Here is a 15,900-nt window from a genome sequence, read left to right as displayed (position 1 = left end):
AATGGTGAGACCTAAATGACGTGTATATAGTCTGTGTAGTTACCCTTTGATAGGGGCGACGAGAGGGAGAATTCAATTAGCGCGCTATTATCTCTGCGCGGTTAATGAAATTATACATTTTACTAGTCGCTATTGACCGGCCCGCAATTTAACGATGAATGTCTGTAACAGAGCGTACGATCGTTTCCAAAATACAATAGGGCAATGACGGAAATACTAAATCATTATAACTACCGACCTTGACAAAAATGTTTTCATTTATTTTGTAAAAATTGAAAAAAAAAAAAAAAAAAAAAAAACAATAATTTACACTCATAACACAACTTTTAAATACATTTTACCAGAAATTTTGTTTATTCAATGATGATAAAAAAATAGTTGTTATTTATTTAAGAATTACAAAATGCGCACTTGGAGATTTTAACAATTAATATAGTTTTATCTTCATTTCGATATAACACGTCAATTTCAATATTAAAAAAAAACTTTTTTTTTTTTTTAATTTCTGTAAGTAGCATTTTTCGATGAATTCTCTTGAATAATTTATTTGTTGAGAAATTTAAAAAATTACCAGATGTTGGCTAACTTTAATAACATTAAAGTAAATAATTTTATTCAATTAAACGTACTTATATTAGTGATTTATTATTTTTTACTTTGTACGTTACGATTGATCAACAAAACAAAAGAGATAAAGAAGAATACAATTAATATTTGCAAACTTAAACTTCAGATAATTTATTTGAAGTATTTGTTTGTACTTTGGCATGCAGAAAAAAAATTTGTGTGTAGAATTTTACACTTTAGTGTGTAGAATTTAACATTGTAGTGTGTTAAATCATTAAATGAACGCATGAGAATGTTAAATTCTACACACTAAAGTGTAATATTCTTAACAATACAATTTTCTTATTTACTTATTACAGATTGTGTCCTCAGAAGATTTAATCATAGTAATTATTGAACTCAATTATTGTAATGCAAATTTAATTACATTCCATTCATGTATTTGTAACATAATAGTCAGGCTGCCTGAATTATAGTTTAATGCTTGCCCTAATCTCTTGGGCAGTAGTCTAATGATGATAATGACTAGGCATTGATTCCCATGCGAGCAAGATGATAGTAGGTTAATATGCGGTCTTGAGTTAGTAATTGCATAAGGAAGGTATGTAACGAGCTCATTTACTAATTTCTATTTTATGTATGCTATGTACTATGTAACACGTTCAATATGTAGTTTTAATTTTATAAATAGAAAATAAAACAGCAATTTGTTAAAATAATTTATTATCGATAACTTGTTTAAAGAATCTAAGCGCATGAAATACTAAAGTGTTGAGTCAAACGGCAATTGTTGTGTAAAGAATGAAGTTTGTAATGATCATTATAATTTATGTAATTCTATATAAGTATAAAAAACTATATATAATCTTATAAAACCATGTACAATAATGTAAAACATTAAAAAATTATATATAATTTCGTTACATCGCTATAAACGAATACGGGGATTTTTAAGTATGAGTATATCCAATTACTACAATTCAAACTTTATCAATTAAGGGGTTAGGGGTAGTCAGAATTTTCAAAAAATCGATTTTTTTTGCATTTTATTAAAGTATAATATTTTAAAAATACTGTGTGAAAATTTGAAGTGAATCCGACAAATTCTTTTCGAGTTATTTAACAATGACCAAAGGACACTCGGGTGCTACGTGGCATTCGAGAGCAGGTAGCTAGAAACAGCTGCAAGCAACCGACCTTTCGGGTTTCATTGTCATGAATATCTCCCCATTTTAATATATGTATAATTATATATATATATAAAATCCTTCTACATATATTCACAATTTGTAGGTAGTACAAGAACTGAAAAATAATTTTTGGTTGCCAGTATACCTGTAGTCGTTGCACTGATCAGTCGATAGTTTTGTGATAAATTATTTCTTAAGTGAATTAAATTATTAACCATGGGACGTGATTCTAGAAAGGTTTCAAGAGAACTTCGGAGTTCTGAAAAAATTAATAAGTCGCGTTCAGTCAAAAGAAAGAATGTTTTTAATCCGAAAACAGCCGAACGTGATGAAAGTATTCAGAATACATCTTCTAAAAAATTAAAACAAAACACTGAAGATGATGTACCTGAAGACAGCAGTACTGAATTTCGAATAATAAATTTTATTCAGGTATTCACTGCAATTTCTGCTCTTATAAAATGTAAAAAATGTGATGGAAATGTAGTGTTTCAAACAGCAAGTACACGTGGGCTGGGATTCAAAATTGTAGTTGCATGTAATAACTGTGGAAATGAATATATTCCTTCCTGTTCTTTCGTTGGGCATTCTTATGAAATAAACAGACGTTTCATTTTTGTAATGAGAATACTAGGAATAGGATACGAAGGATTGTGCAAGTTTTGCGGCCTGATGGACATGCCGTCTTTTTTAGATAAATCTACGCATACAATTTTACTGAAACAGATTTTGAATTGTAGTAAAACCGTCGCAGAAACCTTCATGACGAAAGCTGTGAATGAAGAAAAGCAAGCAATGCCAACAACTGAAAATGAAGATATAAATCATCTAACTGTATCGGGAGATGGAACCTGGCAACAACGGGGATATACATCGTCATTTGGAGTTTCTTCTATAATTGGCTATTTTACTGGAAAGATTCTTGACATAAACATTAAAAGTGCATATTGTAAGCTATGTGAGTATTGGAAAAAAAAAATCAAATACTGTTGAGTTCCAGGAATGGTATCAATCGCATGAAGATGTGTGTTCTGCTAATCATAAAGGGTCTTCTGGGAAAATGGAGGTGGATGCGATGGTCGAAATGTTTTCGTATTCTGAAACTAAATATGGAGTTAAGTATGCCAACTATATTGGTGATGGTGACTCCAAGACCTATTCAGGAATTATAAAATCAGATCCTTACAAAAATACAATTGTAAATAAAAAGGAATGTATAGGGCATGTCCAAAAGCGGATGGGGAGTCGATTACGTACGCTGAAGAGTAACCAAAAAGGTCTTGGTGGTCGAGGTAAGCTCACAGGAAAAGTAATAGACAAACTAACTGTATACTATGGTTTAGCAATACGCCGGCATTGTGATTCTATTGAAAATATGAAATCTGCTATAATGGCAACCTTTTATCACTACGGCTCGAGTGATGAAAAACCGAATCATGATATGTGTCCAAAAGGCGAAGAATCTTGGTGCTCTTACCAGCGCGCTGAAGCAAGAGGAGAGCTTGATACCTATTCTCACGATTATTCTCCCTTATCTTCTGATGTTTTAAAAGCTATCAAGCCTATATACGAAGATCTTAGTAATGAAAATTTACTTTCAAGATATATAGGTGGATTCAATCAGAATAATAATGAAAGCTTTAACCAACTAGTATGGAAAATATGCCCAAAAACGGTAAATACTAGTTATACTATCGTACAAATAGCTGCATACGTTGCTATGTGTATATTTAATGAGGGTATAAAGTCATTATTAGTCTTGATGAATACACTAGGACTTAATTGTGGGCCTAATTCTCATCGGTATGCAGAAAGAATGGATGCTGCACGTATGAAAGTAGCAGATAAGCGCGCTAATGATAACACCCGAGAAGGTCGATTGCAACGTAGGCACCAGCAAATCGATATTTTGGAAGCTGCTATGACGGCTGAAGAGCTATTATATGGTCCAGGAATAGATGACTCAGTGTAAGTTATTAAATAATTCCTATAATTTGACATAAATCCATAGCAAAACTTTAAATGCATTTTTCTCAAAACTATGTTTTCTGAACTGGTGATCACTGTAACTTAAAAACTGCTCGGTAGATTTCAATAAAATTTATTGTACTTTTGAAAAACATTAAAAACTCGTGCCTGATCGAAGGATTTTTTTTTCAAAAATTTCGATTTTTTTAACAATGAACTGTTGATTTTTTCCCGAAAATCTAGAAAAAATTTCCTGAAGCCGCCATTTTGTTAATTTCGAAAAAAAAAAAAAAAAGCTTCGATCAGGCACAAGATTATCTATTAATAAAACTAATTTTTCTTATCCGATTGATTTTAGATGAATCTCCAAGGACTTATGATGATCACCGCAAAGGACTTCGGGAGGAACGGGCTTTACAAAAACAGCGATAACTTTTTGAATTATTAATTTTTTTTTTTGAAATTTTCGTGAAGTCAAATCGAAACGTGTTCTAATAAAGCTATGTTTTTATTTTTGTCAAATAAAGTAATTAACTAGAAAAAAAAAATTATTAAAAATCATCATTTTTTCAGGCCTCTGAGTACCCCTAACCCCTTAATTCAAAAACTAAAATACTATTAAATAATTTGTCACCAGCCGACAAAAAATTTCAATTTTTTAAAATTTATTAATCGCAATGATTACAAATTTTGATCATATCAGAGTTTAACTTAAATTAATATTTAATTAATGAATTGATATAAGATAAATTCTTTATTGGTCAAAATAAAGTCGTGCATTAGCACGTGATTTGAATTTGTATTTATAGATCAAATCTTGTTTTAATTTAATCGCACAATTAATCACCTAATTATATTTATCAGTGTCTGCTTATCACTTATCACTAATTATAAAACATTTTATTACTTATCATATAATTGAGTTATTTTTTATCATTATTACTATTGTCATCAATTATGATTTCGAGTTTTTTATTATATCTGTTTCCAGGAGAATATCATTATTACTGTTGGATATTAAATTATTTAACAAATTATGATATGCTTATTACCTTACTCCCGAAAATTTGTTAATTAAATTTCATTAGAATGTGTGATAAATGATCTAATCATTATCGATGTGTTAGTTTCATACCAAAGCGTCTGTCTAGTTATATGTTATGTAAGTACCGTGGATGGTAAATTTCCATATTGATGTTATAATTAGCAAATTATCTAACTCTATTCCAAAAAATCTTCCACTTATGCCAAAAGAGTAAAAATAATGAATATACCACTAATTTCCAATCATTTTCACTGTTTCAGATTTAGAGAGAATATTTCCGTTTATGTTATTCCAATAATAGATTAAAAAAAAAGGAATAATTTGATTCAAAAGAAAAATTCTTCAACTGAGATATTTTTCATGATTTACTTACTTTACTTGTTACGCACATTAAGTACAATTACTTGGTTCAAGAATTTTTCTTTTGAATCAACATATTTTTTTTCAGTGTAATTGATTCAAGTTGGGAGTATTGTAAGTATCTGTTCTAGTTTTAAAATTAATAATTATCACATTCAAAATTATCAAAGGCAAAGAGTAAGTTTGATAAAATATGAGAATCGGAACCAAGTCGGGAATCGAATCCGAAAACCTCCTTATGATTACATGTCACAAGCTCTACCTCTCAAGCCACAGGACCCGTAAACTACATACTCACTTCCTCCACTTATTCAGGAAATTAACTTATCAATATAAATAATTTACAGTAATGAAAAAAAATTTTGGAAAATAAAAAAGTGCATTCCGCATGATGCAATTTAAAAATGCGGTATATATAAAATTTTTTTCAAAATAACAAAATGAAATTAATTTTAGAAACTATAAGACGGATGAATAAGAGTGTTTTCTTGATGTACGTCTACTCATATTATTGCATAAGTGCAATATTGTTGTGATTGAGGCATTTAAATACCACAAAATTGCTTGACCTTGATGTGTCGGGAATAAAGCACTACCTTAACCGCTTCACGCTATGAGGCATGCAATATTAAAAAATTGTATCATCGTGTTTCAAAAACTCATCAATAAAAAAATCGACGTAAAATAAAGGTGTGTGGCTTTCAAGACAGGCATTGAGATGCACCAGTGTCGATACATTGTACCAGTAGATTACAATGATAAGTGAAGTAGAGTAATAAACCAGGCGTAAAATCATTGGGTCAGCACGATTCTCTCAACACGTGGTCTGTTGCGACGGCGTTTTCACGAAGGTATACATACAAACGGGATCTGGGGTTTGTTGGCTTCCATTTTCTAGCCACCTATTCATGAGCAATATATATATTTATATCGATGAGATTAAAGGTATAGAATGGAGATAACAAAAAGAGACAGAGAGATAACCGGAATGAAGCTGCAGAATGGGAGAGAGACGATGTGGTCGGTGATGAAAACAAATCTAAATTGATCGATCGTTCATTATACAATATTTAGTAATCAAACATGCTCAAGCGCTGATGAGTTCATTGTTCTATTCGACATACTACTAAAAATTTCTATGTATTGTTATTCACTGAACGTTAACACCTGTAAAATATAATTTTAAGAGTTGACTAAAATTTGTAAGCATTTTTCCGACATAAGTTCTTGAAAATTACGGTCGTCTATCATTTTTAATTCTCTGTAAGGACGTCTTAAATCTGTACAAAATTTTCCGACCAAATTATTTTTGATCTTTTAAAAAAAAATTAGGAACAAGATTGACCCTAAAGACCATCCCTGCAACTTCCCGTTAATTTCATATTTAAACGGTAAAAAATACACTTAGGACTTTATTATCTTAATATGATATCTTATAACTGAACACAATTTTGCAGGTATAAACTGATTTGTTTCGATTAGATTTGGTCAAATCTAAACTATTGCCGATAAATTACCACCCATCTATCTTCTGTCATTCGGTAATGCTCTCGTGCGTTCGTTGACACTTACCAGTGTCGCCTAGCTCACGCACAAGTATTTTATTCAATTGTGTTAAGTTTAGTTGTCTAAGATAGTATTGTTTTACACGCAAAGATACAAATTGTGCAATAAATAGACCTACTGTCAGTTACTAACTGGTCTCCTGGAGGAATGTGCTAGAAAAGTTCTCAGGCGAACGAACAGTTAATGAAAAAATTGATTGATTGATAGATTAATTATTATAATTTATCACATTGATAAGAACTTTTTACCTATTTTAAAATATTTACGAAATTAATATTATTGTTTTTATTTGCTACTCTCTCAAATTAAAAAAAAATTTACAATGAACTGAATAAGTGGTCTGATTTTTCATTCAGTCAATTGAGCAAATCAATAAATTTTAGATAAAATTTATTGATTCGCTATATTCCCTTGAAATTAAAAAAAAAATTATAACGAATTTTTTACAAAAAATAATTTATTTATAAATCTAAATTTTAAAGTAAATTTTTTATTGCAATATAATAAACACAGTTAGACGTGCCAGCAGAAGAGATAAAAAAGCGATCGATATATGCGTCTGAGCAAATGAAGATAGTTCTGCTGCCAACGCAAGACTGCATAGTCATAAAAATTTTCGTTTTACAAGCACTTGACAAGTGATAAAATAAACAAAAGTGATTGCAACGATTCCATTCGTCATGGAGGAAAAAAAAATTTGCCCGAATAAAATTATTTTTTGTCGTCAAACTGTTATCATTGGTTGTTGATTTTTGATGTTATGCGTTTCGATAAAGCGTGAAGTAATTCTAAAATTCAATATAAGACCATAAATTGTCTAAGACAAAGCAAAGAGATAGTTTTTCGGAAGCTGTTGAAATAATGAACTTTTAGTTCCATTCAATTAAGAAAAACTGTCGACGCTTGCGGCTGACTCTGCACATTGAGACCTTCTTATTATCAAGTTGATATTACATAAGGTACCTTACCTATTTACAGCCAGCAGATTTTTTTTGGCCAGATAGGATTAATTGGTCAGAATTAGTTTGTTTTGCGCAAATAAGTGAGGAAAGTGACAATCATTCCAATGGCATTGAAAGCTCAACCACACAAACCTCCGAATCGAAATTTCATATGGAGCATATACTTCGGCTAGGTGGTTTGTGGCTTCATGCTCCATGCCTTGCAGCACTGCATTCTATGAATCAGTTATCAGACTAGTCATATACGTGATTATGAAATTCAATTTCATCTACATCGTCTGTCTATGTGTATATATCTCAGCAGAACTTTAAAAACAAATTAAAAATTAATAGTACTTTTTCTCTATATACATCTACACTGTAAAAAATTTTGGTCAAAATGCAGGTACTGATTATAACGCGTAAGTCGGCCACAGTCGCAGCACTATGCGGAGTTGCAAAAGTATGTTGATTATAAAAATGGAGAATATGTAGATAATAAAAGTGGAGAATACGTTGATAATAAGAGTTGAAAAATTGTGTTGATAATATAAAAGCGGGGAGCATATGTTGATAATAGAGAGTTGAAAAAGACTATATGCGGAGACGCTGAGACAATCAGCCTTGTAAAAACCAGATGACGGTATGCAAGTAAAACTTACAATAATAATAATAAATAAGATTTCTAGATTAATAAAATCAAATTGGCGGCAGAGCGATGCACCCACGGTCATTTTACTCTGGGGTTATTACAAACGCTTTGGACAAAAAAAAATGATTTGCAACAGATTAGTTTGTAAGTAAAAAATTATGTAAAGGCAAGATGCTCAAATGATTTAAATTTTTTAATCAATATCATAATCACCAATACATTCAAATATTTGGAAGTATAAATATTTCTGTTGAACATTGTGCTTAAAAAACATTTTATACCATTCAAGTTAAAAATTTTTACACCGTCATTTATACCACACTAAATCTAATAAATTTTTCACGGGTTAAATATGATAAAATCTGACCAATTTTCTGGGCTGCAAGAAATTTAAGAATGTTAATACAATTGTATCTAAGTGACTCTCGAATGTGAAAAACACACAAACAAAGGACTGATTTAGTGAGCTTATCTCTATGCTCTTGATTTAAACGAAAAGATATAAAAGGATAAATACCTTAGCTTAGGCGATCGAGCAAAGTTTCTCGAGAGCACCCGGCAAAGACATTCCCAGAGCGAACTGAGGCATTGAAATATCGTGGTAGTGACTAGAATCACGTAGCATAGAAATACGAATAAGATAGAAGATATAAGATAGAAGGGAGTTGCATCGAAGGATAAAACTCATCAGGCATGTAGATACCAATAAAGCGAATTCTGAAGCGGTCTGGGCATCTCGAGGGAGCTCTGAGCGTCCGATTTCGAACAATTCGCAGTATTTCACTTCTCTCAAGGCCATTGCTTGCAAACACACCACACAGGAACCAGTAGCTAGTCCATGTCTGAGTCTAAAGGGTTAGAACCACTACTACCAATACATATTCTTTCAAGTGCGTCGAACTGGGTAATAACATACCCAGCCACTTCCCCTTGTACAATATACGTAAATATATTCGCTCTCTCTCTTTCATTTTCGCTCTCACTCTCTTCCTCTTCCGCGAATAATAGAGCTTAGCGACTATCCATGATTAACGCAGCAATAACAATTATTTATAGGCCTAAAACAATGTTTCGCCGTTGTCCAACCGAGAGAGCACAGGCCACCCTTTGTCGTAGCATACCCGAGGCACACGACAAACCCCATTCTACGAGTCCTGCGTCGCGACGCTGGACAGAACAGGATCTGGTTGAATCAGCAGTTAACGTGCAAATTTCTACCTCTTACTCACTCCTATTTCCCCCGACTGTATACATATAAAGTACAGTTTTAATATTTATTTCTCTACCGGATTTTCCGTGGAAATTATAAAATGACTTGATGATTGATTTAGGTAGAAACATATTTTTTAATTTTATAAAAAAATTATATGAAAAACCGACACGAGGAAAGTAATTCGTAAATATTTTTTGAAATCACTAAATCTGGTCATATATGGCTTCATCCGAATGTATGAGAATAATATCATTACACGGGGAGAACAAGATGACACTGGATATCATCCCAGATTATACTGAGTGAAAAAAAATTTCAGATAGTAGCTAGTATGATCCAGATTGCCATGAGCATAATCCAGATTACAATGAGTGTAATCCAGATATCACGTAGTATAATCTGGATTTTTCTAGCTACTATCCCCTTAATAGCTTTCTAGCTATTTCCTTTAAAATATTGTTAAGAAAAAAAATACAATATAAAAAAGGCGGCACCGCGCTCAGCGCGACCAACGAAGGGTTAGTTTCAGTAAAAATTCTATAAAAAATCTACATGTAAAAAGTAATTTTGAATAAATGAGTGAAATTGAATTAAAGTACCCATTTAAGGTTGAAATAGATAAAATTTTTGACCCAAGTAACCAATAAAATTGGCCATTATTATTTATTGACCAAAAAAGGTACCGGAACATTCAGAAGATTGGACGCTAGCAATAGCGAAAGAATTTAAAAAATTTAATACATATCGATGAGGGTCTTGAATAAAATGAATTCCATCTCCGTTACAAATACAAATCGATAACGTGTATAGAAATGTAAAAAATATGAAACTTTTGTTAGGAAAATATGGTTGGATGAAATTGTGAAAATATTGGGTTAACCAAATTCACTGACATAATCGTACCAATTATATATAATAATTAAGGATTAATATCAATTTATTGGCGAAAAATTTGGTATTATCTTAAAAAAATATTATTTCTCATTTTGGACAAAAGTGGTATTTGATTCGTTGCCATGAGAAATAGTCACTGGCGAGTGAGAAAATCGATGAAGCCAATAATCCCCTCTTGGCAATAACGCGCTAATATCCTGAAGACCATTCTTGCTTAGAGGCGATCACCCGCCTCTTCGTAAACACATTGTTGCAGATTGGATTCAGAGAAAGACAGATTGATCCAACTAGACTAATACTACTCTCCCACTGCTCCAAAAGTGATAATTGTTTTCCGGTGACTCAGTGATTCCGAAATACTGTTATGGACCATAAAGGTTATTTACTTATAGCTTATAGCGTTTTAAGTCAATTTTGAAAAACAAAAATCTTAGACTTTTTTGATTCGTGTAATTTGAAAATTGACTTTCTTGAGCTTTTTTAAATTTAATTCAGAACTTAAGTTAATCTTTTCAAGAAAAACCTGAGATTAGTATCCCTAACGAAGCTTTGTAGTACACTTTGGGTAATAATGAAATTAATATAATTAAAAAAAAAAAACTCGTGAATGAAGAAAATAATTTTGAAGAGCTTCATTGTTATTAATCAAGACGAAAAATTCTAGACTCAATTAAAATGTTTTTGAATCAAGAAAAATTTCTTAGTCTAAGAACTTTTCTACTTGATTCAAAAACACCAAACTCTTCAACATTATTTTCTCCATTCAAGAGTTTTTCTCTTAAGGGAGGAGATAGATTTAGACGATTCAAAAAATTCAATTTTTCTAGTTTCTTAAATTGTTTTTAAATCTATTCAAAAATATTTTCCCAAAATTTCATATCGCAATTTCAATCCATTATAAATGAATATTATAAACGATCAAGTGAGTGTCCCTCGTTAGAGTTTCTAAGGGTGCGACATGTAAAACGTTCTCATATATTAAAAAAGTTCATGAAAACTCTTAAGAATAAATGAAGTTTTAAACCTTTTTTCTTCTGAAATCAAGTAAATTTTTTCATCAGTTTTCATTGGAGTCAAATGAATGAGTAATATTACAAATAAAGCACCAACTGGCGGGGAGACAATCAAACGTGTGGCTGTTCAAAGAAACTCAATCATAATACGTTATAGTATCATGATCGATTATGTCAAAAGCTTTTCAAAAGTACCAAATAACTAACCATACAACTATTCTTTTATCCATGCTGAGTGGAATGTCATTGGCCTACTTGAGGAATCCTATTGGCGTTTTGTATTTGTAACTAGTTGCGATGCTTCGTACCCACATCAAAATAGATCAATAGGTTGGTGTCATTCACATACTTGGTGGTTCATTGAAATACTGTTTGAACATACTAAAATCTATTCAAAAACGTTTATATATTAAACGTTTATCGATAATATATGTAATACATACATTATAAACATTAGCATCGGTGAGAGCAGTCTATTGATTATCGGACTTAATCAGAGAAAAAAAAATTTCTGGAATACCCATAAATAGTGATATCATGCCAAATATGAGAATAATTCCTTCTGGAAAGTCGAAAAAATTATTTTTATTTTAAAATTTAAAGCCTCAGACATAACTTTCTTGTAAAGAGAAAATATATCAATCATATGCAATCTGTAGGAGCTTTTCAACACTAGATTTGATACTTCCTGGTATGTCCATATACATTCTAATGTAGGCAATTTTTATACCAGATCATATATGAACATATAAAGCCATATTTTGGAAAATTTTTCCACAAGAAGCTTTGTTTTAAAAATTTTTCATGATTAATAACAATGATAATCTGAAAGCTTCTGGAACTGCTTCACCTCACTTTTGTGTTTTAATTGTGAAATGCAAGTAAAGAAAAAGTTTGAAAAATCAAAATGTGCATGCCTTCAGCGCTCGTGTTATTTTTAAATTTTTCAAAGTAGATAAAATATCAATCACAGAAAGAAAAAAAAAACAAAAAAAAGACAATACTCTGTTAAATTATAGAATAATAAAATTCCTGCGGATAAAATGAAAATCTTTGCTAACGCCATCTAGCACGCTCCAATAAAAGAAGCAGGTTTTCACTAACTCTTTTTATAAATTTTTTTATATATGGCAGCCTGAGATGTAAATTCTTTAGCTTTGAAAGTACACATTTTTATGATTTTATAATTAAACGAATAATAATAGAGTTGTGGTTTTTTAATTATTTTGTCACAATGAATGTAAGGACATATTGAAAAAAAATTTACAAGAATTAGTTTTGTTTTTCGAAAGTTAAAGAGATTAGAAAAAAGGTATTACATGCATTTTCAGGATTTTTTCTGAAAAATTCATTTTTTATCTAAATTGTGGGTTGGATCAGCTGTTTATTGTTTAGAAAAGTGACCACTGATGTTTTCTTTTATTATGGTACGAAAGCCGACCTACTTTAAACACGATATTATTATTTGTTTAAGTAAAACTCTGACGGAGCCCAATTTTTTCATTTTTAGGCGAGAGTAGAGCATACCTACGTTCGTGCTTAAGGCATGCAATAAATTCCTACAGATTACTAGAAAAACTAGTTTTGTACAGAATTATTATTGATATTTTGATTGTTTCTATTTGCTGTTAATTTACACTTCAGCGCAGTAATTTCTCGCTGTATGCTAGTTAACACTTTTACAATATCCTTGCTTAATTGCCCATTTGAACGCTTACAAAAATTCAATATCCATTCACTAGCAGAAAGATAAATGAATTGGATAAATTTATAAAACCAGAAAATCTTAATCAAACAGTCGATTGTATATATTAAATTCTGTCAACCAGTATTTTTTTAATTTTTTTCTGAAACTAAAGTTAACAGATGAAGATAAATTTTAATATTCGCGACGACAACCATACGATTCTATCTCATGTTGATGTATTTATTTTTTTCCTTTATTTTACTTTCCAACAAAATGTTCCAATTCATGATGGGACGTCAACAGTGCAGTTGCATCATAAAAGTTTTAAAATTATTTTCTATCAGTATGCAGAATCCGCAAAGGCAAACATTACGAATTCAGAACGCGGCGATTCCCCAGCTACATCAGCCTCAGTCCCAACAAAGTTACACACTTCCCTACCCTCTGTCAATAATGTGGCCTATCGGCAAATGCTATTGTTAAACTGGCTTTCAGAAACACGCGAACAACTTTATCTACATATTCTTCTAGCTGTCAATTGGCTTAAAGTCCAGTCTATGTTATTGAAATGTATATGGTATTCATGAAGAAAAGGATGTTTTCAAAAAAATTGTTTATTCTGACATTTAACATTAAGTCACTGTTTTTCATAGCTTTGATGCTTATTCTTTAGGATTCTCTGCGCGTTAAAATTACAACCTTTAAATACCACATTTTCCTTTTTAATTCTTCCATGTGATGAATACACAGAACTATTTTGGAAATAGCTACTTAATACTTTCTATGCTCAATTATTTATCTCTCCACAGCAATTTTTATATAAGTAAGAAATTATTTTAAACAATAAATACTTAGAATCTGGCCGACGGAATGGATCGATAATGAAAGAATGACAATTAAAATTTAGCCACTCGACTAAATTATTTTATGGAAAATAAAAACTTAGAATTTTTTTATGATTGTTGAGCTTGCGCGAGCCTCGATAGAAGGCGAAGATTTCTTTTTTGTAGTATGGTTCAAAAATTTGTTAAGTATCGTTTTAAAAATAAATTCAGACAAGCAATTTTTTCTCGGGAGAATTACTCGGTTGAAGATCATTCACCAAGTAGTTCGAGAGGATGATACTCTACCTGGAGTCTGACCAAGACCCGCGAAGATAAAGATTCTCACAACCCAAAAAGACCCCAACGTACCACTCCCAACAGATACAAGTCGGCGATATGACCATCGCAGTTAAAACCGACTCTAAATAATAATTAATTAATTAAAAAAAAAACCAAATGAGTCTCTAATAACTCTGAAAAATGAAATTGTTGAGCATTTTTTAAAGTTTTTATCTCAACTTTCTTAAAGTTTCTTTGATTCATATAAAATTAGTAATTCATAATTACGTGTTTCTGACTGTTACTTTAACTTGGATTTTTTTCATCCTAATTAAGACAAATATAAAAAATTATATGGTAAAAAGAATAACTTAGTTTACGACTATTCTTTTTTACAATAAAGAGAAATTTCCATGGCAAAGCGAATTTGCAAGATTACGTTTTCACGAAGAAAAGATTAGAAAGGGAGTTTGCTAGTCTTCGTAGTGCGGTATTAAAAGATAACTTCAGTACGCGTGAAGAGAAAAAAAACATCACGAATAGAAAAGATAGATATAATACATATAATACATATAATACATATAATACAATGTACAGTGTAGAAAGACTGTGCAGACTATGCGACGGATGGAGCCAACTTTTAAATGACTTTAGTATTAAAAACTTTGATGGCATTTGTCAGTTTTCTTAAAAGTGCAAGAGTTTAGGGTGGATAGAAAGGGAATGAAATACGAGTAAAAAAGATAAACCCAGAGAAGGAGAGAGAATTGCTTTGTAACTCTTGAGCAATTTTCATGAGGACGCTATTGACTCGACAAAGTTGTCGCTTATTTCGTCCACTTGCCGTACAAAAGTGAAAAAGATTCCAACAGCTGGTAACAGTAAACTACACTAGCTCAATCGACAACTTTTTATAAAAGTTAACGCTTAAACATAAATACATACACGTTTTAAATCATGGTTCTTTAAATTTCTTAGAAATTTTTGAGCGATTACTTACTTTTATTTACGCTAATAATTTGCTAATATAGATTGGTTGCGTTCCCCTTTTAAAGCAAAAAAGATTAACAATTTAAAGCACTCACTCTTTTAACTTTGGAAAATTTTTTATCTTCAAAAAAATTTCTTAGTTTAAGAATTTCTCAATTAAATCAAGATGATTCAAAATGATTCCTTGGTTCAAAACTTTTTCTTTTGGATCAAGCTAATTTCTTTTTATTTTTTTCAGTGTAAAGATACGATGGAGACAAAATTTTGTTTTTATATTCTTATTTATATGAATTAATTGTAAATATGCCAAACAAAGAAGTCGATCAGATACTCTAATAATAAATCTAAAAAAATGATATAACTTAAGTCACAACAAGAAAAAGACTTAATCTTAAGCGATTTATTTAACTTTTAATTGGCAAAGTAATTTACTGTGCCGTAGAATAAATTAATACAAGTTTTGTAAAGAACGCACCGGATGGCACGAGACTTTATAAACTATAAAGCGTATATAGTACAGTGAACTACGTTTTTTCTCTGAAATTAATAGATTTCGCTTTGACCGTCTCCAAGGTAATTCTTATTACTTGTATATACATAGATACAATCCAATATGCATCGTAAAGTTTTAAATCTTACTTCTCATAGTATCATTCAAAGATACAAAGCCGTTTAATTAATTCACATTTTTACTACATTTTTTCTGAATTT

The sequence above is a fragment of the Cotesia typhae genome, unplaced genomic scaffold (genome assembly GCF_013202065.1).
Source record: "Cotesia typhae breed Kobodo isofemale line unplaced genomic scaffold, CoteBio_Ctyphae contig_122, whole genome shotgun sequence".
Classification (NCBI taxonomy): Eukaryota; Metazoa; Arthropoda; class Insecta; order Hymenoptera; family Braconidae; genus Cotesia; species Cotesia typhae.
The sequence above is the reverse complement of the archived record's forward strand: the minus strand, read 5'-3'. Positions refer to the sequence as shown.